The sequence below is a fragment of the Canis lupus genome, chromosome 1 (assembly GCF_003254725.2).
Source record: "Canis lupus dingo isolate Sandy chromosome 1, ASM325472v2, whole genome shotgun sequence".
Lineage (NCBI taxonomy): Eukaryota > Metazoa > Chordata > Mammalia > Carnivora > Canidae > Canis > Canis lupus.
Genome location: NC_064243.1, coordinates 88,838,670 through 88,855,224, shown reverse-complemented (window position 1 = coordinate 88,855,224; position 16,555 = coordinate 88,838,670). Strand labels below are relative to the sequence as shown.

The 16,555-nt window shown below is 36.5% G+C and overlaps 1 protein-coding gene across 7 annotated transcripts in view; it reads right to left on the bottom strand.

Moving 5' to 3' along the window:
- LOC125752240 (uncharacterized) overlaps positions 1-16,555 on the bottom strand; it is a 102,259-nt gene that overhangs the window by 38,039 nt on the left and 47,665 nt on the right. Inside the window, exon 4 of one of the 7 annotated variants that reach the window (XR_007401265.1) lies at positions 12,571-15,368. The exons of the other annotated variants lie outside the window; for them this stretch is intronic. The gene's annotated coding sequence lies outside the window, so the exon portion shown is untranslated. Of the gene's footprint in view, positions 1-12,570; positions 15,369-16,555 lie in introns of those variants that run through there. 7 annotated transcript variants of the gene reach the window in all.

Below are 16,555 nucleotides of genomic sequence, written 5' to 3'. Positions count from 1 at the left end.
GGATGATTTGCTGCTCTGCATATTACAGCAGCCTGCAGAACATGTCAAGTTAGGTATAATTTCTAGCTCACCAAGAACAAAACAGTAGTGTCATGACAATCCTGAGAACCACTGAGCTGTTGCATATCACCCTATGGGTAATGAGGAAGAGACACCATCAACCTGCACTGGGAAATCCCTAGTGGGTGGGTAGCTTGCCCAGTTTCCTGAACCTACCCTTCTCCCAAGACTGTGGTCCTTAGATTACTGCAGTAACTCTGCATGCTAATGGGCAGCCTGCACTTCAGCTTCTATTTCAGCAACTCTGTGAGCCCAGGCCACTTAACAAGTACTGGTCCTTGAAATACAAATGGCAAGAAGCAAGCAGGATGGCATCTTAGATTGTAACTCTACTGGTGGTCATAAATTGGAACTGTTTCCTCTGCGATCCTAGCCATCTGCCATAAAACCCCTGAAAACCTTGGCAATCCTAATATCTGCATATTTTACAGTTTCTTCAATCAACATGCTCACCTTGTTTCACATTTTCATCCTCCATTTCCTTCCTAACATAGTCTGGGGGAAATTGGTTTGTTCCAATTTCCAAAGTATGGTTGTGTCTACTTTTATAACTGATTTTGAAAACTGATTTTGGATATAAGGTCCAGGACCAAAATGAAGTCTACTTCATTTCAACTATTTCTTTCATCCATCCAACAAATCTTTATTAAGTTCCAGGCTATGGGATATACCAGGATAGGCAATAGACACACCAAGAAAGATAAATATCTTCAGCACCCTTAAGGAACTTCTCTAAAAGGTCCATTTCCCACCTGGAAGATGAAGGTAATAATAACCCTTATCTTATGCAGTTGTTAGTAGTTAAATTAAGTAATACATATTTTTACTAGAGTGCCAGTATACCATAAACACTCGGTACAAGCTGGTTGTTACCAAACTAGGTAGGAAGATAATAATACCAATGTTTCAACTGATAGGCAAAACTATCATGGCTTTATCACAATTTGAATTTAAAAGTACCTAAAGAGGAAAGTATAAAATTTTGTTACATCTCCCATTACCAACATTATCATTCTAACATTTAGTTATGTGATTACCCCAGGCTTTGTTTAAGGTGTACTGTAGATCACCCCTATAAAGCAGTATAAGTTGTGTCTTTACGACATTACTATCTGCTACATGTAGGATTATTACCACCATCAAGTAATAATAACCACTAACACTTTGAGTGCTTACCATGTACCAGGCATTATTCATAAATGCTTTGCAACTATGACCTCATTTAACCTCAAGACTACATTAGGAAATAGATACTAGTTTCATCAGATAAGGAAACAGATACCCAGAGAGTTTAAGTAGCACACGAAACTTCACATGGTTCTTACTATAAACATGTATAGCACTTTTCAGCCCTGTTCACACATGTGTGTCAGAAGAAAAAGATAAAGTGTGTACATGTTCCAGATCTTACAATGAAGAGGATTCTGGTTCTATCTGCTTCATTTCTTCTTTCAACCACTGAGGTAGTTCTCAACTGGCCAGGTGGTCCAATATGTTAGACTTCTGTGCTGCAAAATGGGTAAGATGGACGGAGGGAGAAAGGGACTTGCATTAGGGTGTGAGAGTAGTCCAAGGAGCATTGAGGAAAGAGGCGTGGGTGTTGCTGCAGTATATGTCGAAAGTGGGTGCGAGATAAAAGAGGAATTTTGAGAGCTATGCATTCTAATGTGTTCTCAAAAGACAAGTAAATATCTTGAGTTATTTTTTGAATGGCTTTTTTGGATGCCAGTCTGGGCTTCCTTAATTGAGAGAATGCTTTGAAACTAGATGACATGGATGAACAACTTGTAAATAGGATGGGGGTATATTTCAAATGTGATTGTTTGCAATATCATATAATTGGTGACAACAAATTTTGAAACTTTGTTCTGGGATACTGTTTCTTACCTTTCTTAAGGGTCAGAACACATAGAAATAACACTGCCCTTTGCAGAATGCCATGAAATATTGATAGGTCTAATTTTCTCATAGAATAACTTTAGCAAAGTTATCAGGTGAGCTGAAAATAGATTAATGGAATTTGAGAGCTGGAAAGAGCCTTAAAAAGATGGAAACACTCAGGTTCATAGGAAAGTTTACTTCCAGCAATGAAGACTTGATTACATAAATTCTTTGCAAGTCTCTGCATCTTCATTGATAAGAGCATTTACAATATCTTTAAGAAATTAAGCTTATGGGGTGTTCGGCTACTCTAAATCTCCTACTAATTCATCCATTTTTATTTTATTCATTGTTATTTATTTTATTTTTTAAAGATTTTATTTATTTATTCATGAGAGACACAGAGACAGAGAGAGAGGCAGAGACACAGGCAGAGGGAGAAGCAGGCTCCATGCAGGGAGCCCGATGTGGGACTCGATCCTGGGTCTCCAGGATCACACACTGGGCTGAAGGCAGGTGCTAAACCGCTGAGCCACCTGGGCTGCCCTCATCCATTTTTAAGTAATAGCCAAAAAGTAATTCTGGGTACACAAAAATTAGAAATCCACTGTGGGGAAATTTTTTTTGATTGAGAAAATTGATCATCATTACCTAAAGAGGTTTCTGAAAATTAGAGGTCCATTATCATATATTGGTGGTAGAATATTTTGGTTCTGGCCACTGAGAACTAGTGTTCTCTGGGAATAACATATGAGAACCACCAAACTAGGAACAAAGGTGGTTACAAAGATGTCATTTTGGGACCTGTGTCTGTTGAAGTCGGGTACTGATGTACCATTAATCATATAAATGTTTTGAGAACCACCATTTTCATCAAGAATCCCTGTAATTATTTTCTCCAGAGGAATCATAATGTTTAATGATGTTATCAACCATCCATCAGAATATCTGATCCACATGACACACCAGTATTTTTCCAGTCAGAGGCTGAGTGTTTTTTGTTTTTTTTTTTTTATAAACTTTTATTTATTTATGATAGTCTCACAGAGAGACAGAGAGAGAGAGAGAGAGAGAGGCAGAGACACAGGCAGAGGGAGAAGCAGGCTCCATGCACCGGGAGCCCGACATGGGATTAGATCCCGGGTCTCCAGGATCGCGCCCTGGGCCAAAGGCAGGCGCCAAACCGCTGCGCCACCCAGGGATCCCGAGGCTGAGTGTTTTGACTAGCTTGTGAATTTAGACATTTACAAGAGTAGGGATTCAGATGAGGTTACTGGAAAAAGTAGAATTAGACTGTGGATTTCTATGCCTGGCATTTTCCCAAGTGATGTAGACAGAAAACTCTTTTAATACAGAACACATAGAAATTTTAGTTAAACTATAAAAACATTCTCTTAACTGGATAGTTCTCACACACACACATAAAAAAGTAGTAAGTAAATTTTTAAAAATCAAGGAAATTATCAGTGGCCAAAAGTAAACAGGAAATTGACAACCAGAGGGATAAGGAAATTGATACTGGGAGCTTGGGGAAGAAGGGTTTCAGTTACTTAGGGTCTTGTTTTTTAATGGCTTTGTGTCCCTGCAAAGTGAAGAATTGAAAATGAAATTTCTGCATAAAGCCAAGATCTCTAAAGAGCTTTAACCTTGCCTGGTAGCATAAGGCAACAACCAGGAAACTTCTTGGTTTCAGTCTAGGTCCCAGTGGGGGAGAAAAAAAATCACACCTAAAAATTTATAATCACAAGGATGTCCTCATATGGTTAGGCATGAGTTAGAATTTCAAATTCATATGACCTACATGACTTAGGAAGCCTTCAGCTGAAAAATAAAAATCAAAGTGGTTTCTGGTGAGTCATATACCTCTCTAGTGACTGGTAAATGTACATTCACACCCTCTTTAGGGGGACACATAGCAAGAGGAGACTCCCAGGGTTTTAGATAATGGAATTCTCTGTTAGTGCCTCTCAGTTTCTAAAAAAATTAAAACTTGAAAGAAAAAAAATATATGAAAAGAAAAACTATGAAAATGAATAAGCTGAACTGAAAAATTGACAAAAAAGAATTTCTAAAAATGTAAATGTAGTCAATAAAATTTTTTTAAAACTTAAGGGAACAATACAAGTTAAATGCAGATAAAAAGAACATGAACAAATTGGAATACAGATCAGAATAAATTATTTAGAAAAGAGTATAGAGAAAGAAATTAAAAGTATGAAACTTGGGGGTAAGAATAGCATTTAAAGAGTGAGAAAGTCTAACATGCATGTCATTGGTGCTTCAGAAGGACAAAATAGGAAGGTCGTATTCAAAGCAGGACCCTGGGACACACCACAGTGTAACTGTAAAATAACAAAGGCAAAAATAAAGAAACCAGAAATACATTGTTGACCAAAAGTGCCAAGAAACAATGATGAAATTCCATCAAGCAACTAGCATCTTTTTGTTTTGTTTTTTTTTTAATGCAAAAATATCACTTTGCACCAAAATAAATCATGATTCTTTGTAGACTTAGCTAACTCCAGATCTCTCCAGGAAATATTCACAACGAACCTGGAATAACTTTCATAGAGACCAGAGAATATTATCATGTCAGTATGACTTCAGTGCCAACCTGAATATTTTTCCATTGTCCAAGAAAGGACAATTTGAGCAAGAATAAGGCTATTAATTAAAATTATTATAGTTAAAATAAGTCAAACTTGTTAAAATCTGTGATTTCATACTAATACTGCAAAATACCTCAGTGATCACCCTGGAGGTGCCAGGGTAAGATGATAGGCATATGTATCAACCACATTATTTTGAAAACTGGTGAACAAAAACAAAGAGCCCATCATTTATCCTAACTCTGCTACATGAACTGAAACTCAGGGTAACAAGAAGTATTTAGAGAAGAATGTATAGAGGAGTTTAACTAATAATGAAAAAGAAGTGATAAAATTTCTTTATCATTAGTAAATTTATCAAATGATTTAAAAGTATGTTAACTAATAATTGTCACTTTAAAGACATACTTTGACTATTATCAGTTAACATACTTTAAGGAAATAATGTATTTAGATAATGCTCACCCAAAACTGCTGATTTCACAAAAAGACCGACAACTAGACGTTATATACCTCCTTCTGTAAACACACAACACCAAGGAGGAAGAGTCTTGCGAAACACAAAACAAAATAAAAACACAAATCTAGGCAAGCCTCTAGATTAACTACCAATATACAAGAAATATGAAGGAGAAGGGAAATTCTTGATACCTTCACATTGTCAAAGCACATCCTTGTACAGAATAAACAAGCCAGGTTCTCCAATAAAAAAGTTTCCAGGAAAAAAAAAAAGTTTCCGGCGGGGGCGGGGGGGGGGACAAAAGGAGGAGGGATCTATAGATTAAAAGAAATTTAGAAGACCTATGAACCAATAGCTATAAGTTATTTGATTCCTTATACAAAGTGTCAAAAAACCCCACAACAACAACAAACATATACAGTCAGAAAAATGTGAACACAGGCTGTCTAGTGATATCAAGATCAAGGGATTATTATTAACTTTAGTGTCTTAATTTATCATGGTAAGTTATACACACACACACACACACACACACACACACAGTACTTAAAATAAAATATTTTGTTGTCTTGTTAGTTAAAAACATCAAAGACACTTAGGAAACCCAGAAGGCAGTGGGAATGACATGTATTAATTAAGCAGAGCAACATATAATGACCAGTGAAAGTAACTATTCTCATGTTTAGGAACAGCAATGAGGAGCTGCTTTCTATACTACTTGGGAACATGATTACTGGGGAGAAATCATTATTTAGAACAGATCTCTTAAACTTATCAAAATACACTTTAAGTGGGTTTTATTACAATGATGCTTTTAAAAAATGATAGCCCATATTAAGAAAGTGTCATTCAACTTGACATCCTTTCAAATCATGATCAGGAGAGCTTTGAAGGCATGATCATAAGCCTCTGAAGCTAAATGAATCTTTTGCCATGGGAAAAAAAGAATACGAATTATGTTTTCAAACCTACAGCAAAGTATCCTCTTTTGATCTGTTTCATTTTCAACCTCGTATAAAATGCTAACTAAGAAACTAGAATGATTTAAAATATTACATTTGAGATATCATGATGGGGGAAATACCATTTAAAAAGCATTCAAACATGGGTGCCTGGCTGGCTCAGTTGGTAGAGCATGTGACTCTTGATCTCAGAGTTGTGAGTTCAAGCCCCACATTGGGCCTAGAGCTTACTTAAAAAAAATTTGTGCGTGTGTGGACATCAACAGATGAATGGATAAAGAAGATGTGATTGATATATGCAATGGAATATTATTCAGCCATCAAAAAGAATGAAGTCTTGCCATTTCCAACAATGTGGATGGAGCTAGAGAGTATTGTGCTAAGTGAAATAAGCTAGTTAAAGAAAAACAAATACCATATGATTTTACTCATATGTGGAATATGAAAAACAAAGCAGATGAACATAGGAGAAGGGAAGGAAAAATAAGATGAAAATTGAGAGAGAGGCAAACCGTAAGAGACACTGAACTCTAGGAAACAAACTGAGGGTTGCTACAGGGGAGTTGGGTGGGGGAGGATATAATTGAATGATGGGCATTAACATGGGCACTTGATCCAACATTGGGTGTCACATGCAACTAGTGAATCACTAAATTCAACCTCTGAAACTAATTTTAAAAATTTAAAAATAAATAAAAAGTATTCAAGAAAGTACATGCAAATGCAGAAATTATGGTACCAAAAGGAAAGGACTCAGAGTTAGAAAAATATTAATATCATCTCTTTAAATTATCTTAGGTTGATACATTAACAGCCATATTTTAAGATTATTTTCTTGATTTTTCCTTAAATATTCCTGTCTTATAAAGAGCATTTTCCTTTTTGAATTGAAGTGTTTTCTATAGTTACCAAAAAGCACATCCTTATGATATGCCATTGTTCATAAATAAAATTTAAAAATAATTTTTAAAGAACATGTTTTTATTCATGGTCAAAGAGGAACTTATAATGGAAATCAGAATTATTTGAAATGAAACATTAGTCATTTGCAAATACCTTCTACCATTCTAAAAGTTGCTTTTTGGTTTTGTTTATTTCTCCTTCACTGTTCAGAAGCTTTTTATCTTGATGAAATCCCAATAGTTCATGTTTGCTTTTGTTTCCCTTCCCTCCGAAAATGTATCTAGTAAGAAGTTGATATGACTTAGGCCAAAAAGGTTACTGCCTGTGTTCTCTAGGATTTTGATGGTTTCCTGTCTCATATTTAGGTCTTTCATCTGTGTTGAATTTATTTTTGCGTATGCTGTAAGAAAGTGGCCCAGTTTCATTCTTCATGTTGCTGTCTAGTTTTCGCAACACCATTTGTTAAAGAGACTTTTTCCCATTTAATATTCTTTACTGCTTTGTCAAAGATTAGTTAACCATATCATTGTTGGGTCCATTTCTGGGCTTTCTCTTCTCTTCCACTGATCTCTGTCTGTTTTTGTGTCAGTACCATACTGTCTTCATCACAAGAGCTTTGTAATATAACTTAAAGTCTGGAATTATGATGCCTCCAGCTTTCTTTTTTCTTTTTCCATATTGCTTTGGCTATTCAGGGTCTTTTGCACTGCCATACAAATTTTAGGATTGTTTGTTCTAGCTCTGTGAAAAGAGCTGGTGGTATTTTGATAGGGATTGCATTACATATGTAGATTGCTTTGGATTATATAGAAATTTTAATAATATTTGTTCTTCCAGTTCATGACTATGGAATGTTCTCCCATTTCCCATTTCTTCTTAACTATAGAGAACAAACAGGGTTATTGGAAGGGAGGTGGGGAGTGGTTAAATGGGTGATGACTATTAAGGAGAGCACTGGTTGTGATGAGCACTGGGTATTGTATGTAAGTGATGAATCACTACATTCTACACCTGAAACTAATGTTACACTGTATGTTAACTAGCTGGAATTTAAATAAAAACATGAAAGACTAGAGTTTTAATTTCACTGACTACTGTATATGAAATAATCCAAAGAAAGAAGGGAGCACATTATACAAAAGAACACGAATTAATGAAATTAAAAACAGAAATGATGAAGTTTAAGAAAGCTATAAATGACTTTAGTGTTCTCTCTTACTGAATCCATTGAGAGATCAACAAAAAGTCACAGATATGAAGATCAAATTATGTCCTTTATTAATAATAAACTACGGGGATCCCTGGGTGGCGCAGCGGTTTGGCGCCTGCCTTTGGCCCAGGGCGCGATCCTGGAGACCCGGGATTGAATCCCACATCGGGCTCCCGGTGCATGGAGCCTGCTTCTCCCTCTGCCTGTGTGTCTGCCTCTCTTTCTCTCTGTAACTATCGTAAATAAATAAAAAAATTAAAAAAATAATAATAATAATAAACTACGTAGAAGGTATGACTTAGTGTGAGAGCCAAATGAGTCTACTGGTACTCTCTGTCCAGCCTCCATTTGTAGAACTTGGAAGTACATGCTAGAGAGAACCAGATGCACTCACCTAGGATTGTTATATTACAATGGTTTGGAGAGTAGAAAGAGATTCACTTCCTGGTGTTTAAGATTTTTTTTTTAATTTTTATTTATTTATGATAGTCACAGAGAGAGAGAGAGAGAGAGAGGCAGAGACATAGGCAGAGGGAGAAGCAGGCTCCATGCACCGGGAGCCCAATGTGGGATTCGATTCCGGGTCTCCAGGATCGTGCCCTGGGCCAAAGGCAGGCGCCAAACCGCTGCGCCACCCAGGGATTCCGGTGTTTAAGATTTTTGAGGGTGAACATTCACTCAATCAAGAAATGAGTCCCAACAATGGATTCTCAATAGAGGTAGAGCACAAATATGTATATTAAGATGGAACAGGGAATAAAACAGATATTAAAATAAAGGAAAATGTGAACTTTAAACAAATTTAAAAGTTTAGACAAAATGGATTTCCCAGGAAAAAATAATTTTGTAGAATTGATTCAGAAAAAAATAGAAACACAAATGAACTTAGAATCATTAGAGAAATTCAATCTGTATTAAGAATCTACCCAACATCCCCCACCCCATGTCAAAAAGGAGAAGAAGGGGAAGAAGATAGAGAATGAGAAATAAAAAGCAAAGAACCATAACTGGATCCAAATAATTTTACTAATGAGTTTTACCAATTATTGGAACTGGCAAATCCAATCTTACAAAAAATGGCTCCAGATAATTTGGACCATTTAGATTTTTCTCAAGGATGATTGATTTAAACTTCTTCTCTGAGGAAGGAAAATTCAATTTTCCTTTCACTTCTTGAATTTTCTTTAGTAATGTTTACTTTCTTTTCATAAAACATTCAGAGGGAGGGGAACAGGGTTATAAAAATATTATTCCTTCATTCATAGAAAAATGGTCAATGTGAAATAGGAGAGTTTACGTATAGCCCATAACAAGGGAAATAGTCAATATTAATTTAAAGAGGGTGTGTGTGTTGGGGGAGACAACTATGCACCTGTTAGAATGGCCAGAATTCAGAACGTTAACAACACCAAATTCAGAATGCTAACAACTATCAAAGAGTAGTCTCTTTAATAAACAATGTTAGGGACACAATGTAGAATGATAGGAATCCTCGTTCATTGCTGGTGGGAATGTAAAATGGTGTGGCCACTTTGGAAGATAGTTTACTGGTTTCTTAGGAAATGAAACATACCCTTATTGAATAATAATGTACCCTGGTATTTACCCAAAGTAGTTGAAAACTTATTTTTACACAGAAAACTGCACATGGATATCTATAGCAGCTTTATTCATAATTCCCAAAACTTTGAAGCAAGCAAGATGTCTTTTAGTAGGTAAATAGATTATAAATATACCATGGTCCATCCAGACGAAGGAGTGTTATTCAGCACTAAAAAAAAAGTGAAGTATCAAGCCATGAAGAGACATGAAGGAAACCTAAATGCATATTCCTAAGTGAAAGAAGCCAATCTGAAAATACTATATATATATATTATACAATTAACTAACGTTCTGAAAAAGGCAAAATTCTGGGGATGGTAAAATGATCAGTGGTTGCCAGAGGTTCTCATGAGGGAGCATAGTAAAGTATGGGCTTTAGGTGATAATGATGTGTCATTGTAGATTCATCAACAGTAACAAATGTATCTTTGATGAAGGATATGGCAATGGGGGAGACTACACATATATGGGGGCATATGTGTACTTTCTGCTTGATTTTGCCGTGTACCTAAAAGTGGTCTAAAAAATAATCTCTTAAATTTTTAAGAAGAAGAGACCAGGGATCCCTGGGTGGCGCAGCGGTTTGGCTCCTGCCTTTGGCCCAGGGCGCGATCCTGGAGACCCAGGATCGAGTCCCACATCGGGCTCCCGGTGCATGGAGCCTGCTTCTCCCTCTGCCTATGTCTCTGCCTCTCTCTCTCTCTCTCTCTCTGTGACTATCATAAATAAAAAAAAAAAAAAAAAAAAAAGAAGAGACCATGTACCTATACTTAAGGTCAATTCATTTGAGAACTTATCTGAAGCAAAGTTCATGGAATAAATAGGAGGAAAAGTTTGTTGCCCCTTCAACCAAGAAAAGCCAAGGAGTCCAGTTCTAAGCCAGCTACCTCTATAGACATTAGTTCTGCATTGCCAACCTGCCTGAAAACTGAAAAATTTCCCTTTAAGATCCAAAGCAAAGATGCCCATCCTTGGGATCCCTGGGTGGCTCAGCAGTTTAGCACCTGCTTTTGGCCCAGGGTGTGATCCTGGAGACCCAGGATTGAGTCCCGCGTCGGGTTCCCTGCATGGAGCCTGCTTCTTCCTCTGCCTGTGCCTCTGCCCTTCTCTCTCTCTTTCTATCATGAATAAATAAATAAAATTTTTTAAAAATAGTGCCTCCCTCATGAACATCATTATTTAAAAAAAAAAAGATGCTCACCCTGGCCACTTTTTTCAACAGAGTACTAGAAGTTCTTGTCAGGGCAATTAGACAAGAAAAGATAAAAGGCATCTAAATCAGAAAGAAAGAAGTAAAGCTATCTGTCTTTGCACATGATATGATCATATACATAGAAAAGCCTAAAAATTCAACCAAAAAATTAGAATTAATAAATATATTCAATGAAGTTGAAGGATACAAAATCAATATTCAAAAGTCAGTTGCATTTCTATATAAAAACAATGAACTATCAAAAAGAAATCAAGAAATCAGTCTCATTCATAATAGAAAAAAGAGAATAAAATACTTAGGTGCAAACTTTACCAAAGTGGTTTAAACCCTGAAAATAATTAAACATTGATGAAGAAAATTAAAGACACAGATAAATAGAAAGACATTCCATGTTCATATATTGAAGAATTCATATTATTAAAATGTCCATAGTACCCAAAGTGATCTACAGATTCAAGGCAATCCCTACTAAAATCCCACAGGCATTCTTTATAGAAATAGAAAAAAAATAATCCTAACATTCATATAAAATCACCAAAGATCCTGAGTAGTCAAAGCAATCTTCATCAAGAACATAGCTGGAGGCATCATACTCCGTGATTTCAAAATATATTATAAAACTAAAGCAATCAAAATAATGTGGAAGTGGCATTAATACACACACACACACACACACACCAATGGAACAGAATAGAATACCCAGAAATAAAGCCATGTATATATATATATATATATATATATATATATATATATATATATATGGTCATCTGATCTTTGACAAAAGTACCAAGAGCACACAATAAAGAGTAGTCTCTTTGATAAACAATGTTAGGCACACTGGATATCCACGTGGAGAAGAATGAAATTGGATCCTTACCTTATACCACATATAAAAATCAATTCTAAATGGATTAAGGACTTACACATAAGACATGAAACCATAAAACTTCCAGAAGAAAAATGGAGAAAAGCTTTTGGATATAGGTCTGGGCAATGGCTTTTTGAATACAACTAAAGTACAGGCAACTAAAACAAAAGTAGCAAATGAAGTAGCATCAAACGAAAAAGCTTCTGTACAGCAAAGGAAACCATCAACAGAATCAGAAGACAGCCTGTGAAATGGGAGAAAATGCTTGCAAACAATATATTTTGGATAAGGAGTTAATATCCAAAATTTATAAGGATACAACTCAATGGCAAGAAAAAAAAAACCCATTTAAAAATTGGCAAAGGACTGAGTGTACATTCCTCAAAAGAAAATCATAAAATGACCAACTGGTATGTGATGAGGTGTTGAACATCTCTAATTGTCAGGGAAATGCAGATCAAAGCCACAATAAGATATTACCGCATACTTGCCAGACTATGTCATCAAACAAACAAACCAAAAGACAACAGGTACTGGTAGGGATGTGGAAAAAAGGAAATTCTTGTATGCCATTGGTGGGAATGCAAATTGGCGTAGTTATTATGGAAAATAATTTTGAGGGGGATCCCTGGGTGGCTTGGCGGTTTGGCGCCTGTCTTTGGCCCGGGGTGAGATCCTGGAGTCCCGGGATCGAGTTCCGCATCAGGCTCCCGGTGCAAGGAGCCTGCTTCTCCCTCTGCCTGTGTCTCTGCCTCTCTCTTTCTCTCTGTGTCTATCATAAATCAATCAATCAATCAATCAATCAATCAATCTTTAAAAAAAAAAAAAGAAAGAAAAAAAGAGGCTGCTCCAAAAATTAAAAATAGGACTATCATATGATCTGGCAACCCAACTTATGGATATTTATTTAAAGGAAATGAAAGCATTATCTTGAAGAGGTATCTACACTTCCATGTTGATGTAAGCATTATTTACAATAGCTAAAATATGAAAACAAGCTAAGCGTCCATGGATAAAGAAAATGTGGAGAAATATGTATATTTCATATGATAGATATATGGAGGGAAAATGTTATATGCATATATACGTAAGTATAATTGGAATATTATTCACCCTTGAAAAAGAAGGAAATTCTGCCATTTGCAGCATGGATGAACCTGGAGGACATACACTATGTGAAATAAACCAGACACAAAAAGACAAATACTGCAGATCTTGCTTATATGCAGAACTGAAAAATGTCAGACTCAGAAACAGAAGATGGTGGTTACCAGAGGCCAAGGGAAGGAGATTATGGGGAGATGTTGGCTCAGGAGTACAAAGTTTCAGTTATGTCAGACAAATTCTGGAGATCTAATGCACAACAATGTGGCTATATAATTAACAGTATTGCATCATATAATTGAAATTTGCTAAGAGGGTAGATCTCAACTGTTCTCACCGTGCACTTAATAATTATAACCCTGTGAGGTGATACATATTTTTTAAAGATTTTATTTATTTATTCATGAGAGACAGAGAGAGAGAGAGACAAAGACACAGGCAGAGGGAGAAGCAGGCTCCATGCAGGGAGCCTGATGTGAGACTTGATCCCGAGACTCTAGGATCACGCCCTGGGCCGAAGGCAGGCACTAAACAGCTGAGTCATCAAGGGATCCCTGATACATATGTTAATTAGCTTGATTGTAATAAATATTTTACAGAGTATACATATATTAAATCATCAAGTTGTATACCTTATATATATATAATTTTTAATTGTCAACTATATCTCAGATTGAAAAAAAAGATTCAGTTATGGTGTCAGCTATGTGGTGACACTTTTCAAAGTCAGGGTAACATCCACCAGAATGCAATATATGCTCTAAATTACCAACCAGTATATGGCAATGTTTCTCTTATAGGCAAGTCTAAGGGATAGAAATGGGAGTGGGTCCTTTCTCTTCTATCCCTAATAATCCATTAGTAAAATGTTTGATTTTGTCACCAAAACTTTGGGATCTCTTGGTTTAGAAAAAAAAAATCCCAAGGCAATAATGTTTCCATCAGGAAACACAGCAGTGGGTTTTTAACCGGAAACTGACATGCTCTACTGATCATTTTAGGCAACTCATGCCAAAGAACAAATTAACAACAACAACAACAAAAAAAGTCTCAGTATTTACTGGCTTGGGTGATTGATTGATCATGACCATCAAGGAGACTATCAAGGTGGGGTCAGGGAAAGAGTATGTCTGAAACATAGGAGATCTTTTAGGCTACCTGGTAGCCATCCTATCTCCTATGATAAATGTTAATGGAAAACTACAAAATCCAATACAACTAGGATTGCTCATGGCCCAGACCCTTCTGGAATGAAGGCTTGATTCACTGTATCATGCAAGATTATGACCAGCTGCACTGCTTGCTGAGGGAAGAGAAAATATAGACTATGTCATGAAAGAGAAAAGTATTAAGTACCAGCTATGACTATGTGACCAGTTGTAGAAACGAGGACTGTGGGTCTTTATGAGTGCTCCTTGCTTTAATATGAACGTGTTCATAATAAACATTACATACTGTAATCTTTTCTAATTCTCCTACTTTTTAACATAGGATGTGTTAATAGCATTTAACTTTATAACTCAGTGTTGAAGTTAAGGGCTTAAGGCAAAGTGTAACTGAGTGAGCAGAGGTTGGACTATTATCCAAGTGATGGACACAAGTGACACATGAACTTCTGTGTATCCTCTTTTGGGGGAAGGGTTTACATTTTCCAGCTGTATGAGGGATAGCTGCATCGGGTTATATGGAAGCATGATTGCACCATCGTCTCTACTTAAAAATTAAATGTGGTTTAAGAAGAGAGAGACAGAGACTTGTATATGCATGCCAGGGTGATGTAGAGGGAATCGTGGTGGTTTGTACTGCACCACCTTGGTTAAACTAGGAGCTGGTTCCCAGAATTACATTTTGTGTGTGGTTCCAGGTTGTAGTTGGCCAAAAAAGGATCTTGAATGAAATTTAGGAGGCAGAAGTAAGGCAGTGGTCATTAGTCTGTAATCGTCATTTTGTTCTTTGTTTTCCAATATGGTGACAGATGGATGCAGAGGTGTCCAACAGTTTCCAGCTGTAACTCACTCTCTTCCATTGTATGTCCAGCTCCTCTTCTGAACTTCTGGCCCTACTGACCAACAAGAGCCACTGGTTCCCCTCCAGGTGCTTAATTAGGATCCTCCAGAGGGGGTAGCAGCTTCCTACAGACCTTTACATGAACTCCCCATTCTCAGCCCCCTTCCAGTAGCTTGATATGCTTGGCTTTTCAAAATGACCAGTTGGTGACAGCTTCTCTGACCCTCCAACTCTCTACAACTCTTCCCATACAGTGTAAAGTCTATTTATCCATAATAGATCCTTTATCCCATAACACTTGTAACAATTCATCTTTCTACCTGAACTCTGATACAGATGAAATAAGAAACATCACGTGCAACTTCTTGAAAGTATCTATAAAAGAGACTTTGCCTTCTTTATCCATTTCTTCTTCCTAGTGCCTGGAATGCAGAGGTGATAGCTGGGGCTCTAGCAGCAGTTCTTGGGCCATGAAGGAGGAGTCACATTCTATGGATAGAGGAATAGCAAGAGAAGGAGCTAGGTTGATGATGGTTGAGCCACCCTATCAAGCCGCTTACCTCTGGCTTTGTTTACATGAAAAGAAATATATTTGTTTAGACTATTCTAATTTCTGGTTTTATATCAGTCACAGCCACCCTAATGTCAAATTTTCTGTTAGTCATAGCCTAAATTAGTTTTAATTGAAATATTACCTGAAGATTTTCTTTTTCCCTTTTTATTTGCTGCATGATATTTCATCAGATTAATATACCGCATTATAATTAACCATTTATCTCTGTGGATGGGCACTGAGGTTTACTCCAACTTTCAGATATTATATATAAATGATGAGACACACATCTTTGGGAATACATCCTTTCCCTTTCCTTACTTACAAATCTCTCCCTCCAGCAATATGTAAAGGGAATTTTGCTGTCCCCATCTTCATATCCCTAGTGTCTAGAAAACTATAGTGTTCCAACTATGTTTGAGCAGGAATGGGTAAATGAATGAATGCTACACGACTCTAGTCATAATATTGCAATGTTCAACCTGTCAGCTATTCCCAACTGTTGGTCCTGCTGACCAAATTCTTACCTAGGAAGCTCCATCCTATCTCAAGCCCAGAAGATATCTAAACGGCCCCAAGATGCAAGCTAATTTTTGTCTTAATATCAAGTCTGTGCCCAGAATACAAAAAGCACAAACAATAAAACAAAAAAATTATTAAGTTGGGCTTTGTAAAAAAAAAAAAATCAGTTCATCCAAAAGGCAGCATTAAGAGAATGCATGTAGACAAGCCACAGAATGGCAGAAAATATTTATATATCATATACCTGCTTTTCATTTTTTTGACTGCAGAGATTTCTGTTACTTTAAGCTTAGGAATGCATTAATTGCCATGCTTTTTGCAATTTACTCAGCATCTGAGAATTTTGTATAAAAGGTATTTCAGAACACTAATGGATCATTCTGCCAGAAGTAGAAGCCAGTTTTTTGTTTTGTTTTGTTTTTACTTTTCAGACTCTCTATAAAATACAGTCATTTTCTGATTAACATTAGGAAGAAATACAGTTATACCATATGACTACCTTATTTCACATTTAAGCAGAATTGTGTAGCCAATCCTATCTAGTTCCTCCCTTTGGAAGTAATAGAGCTACCCTATGAACCAGCAATTGCACTACTGAGTT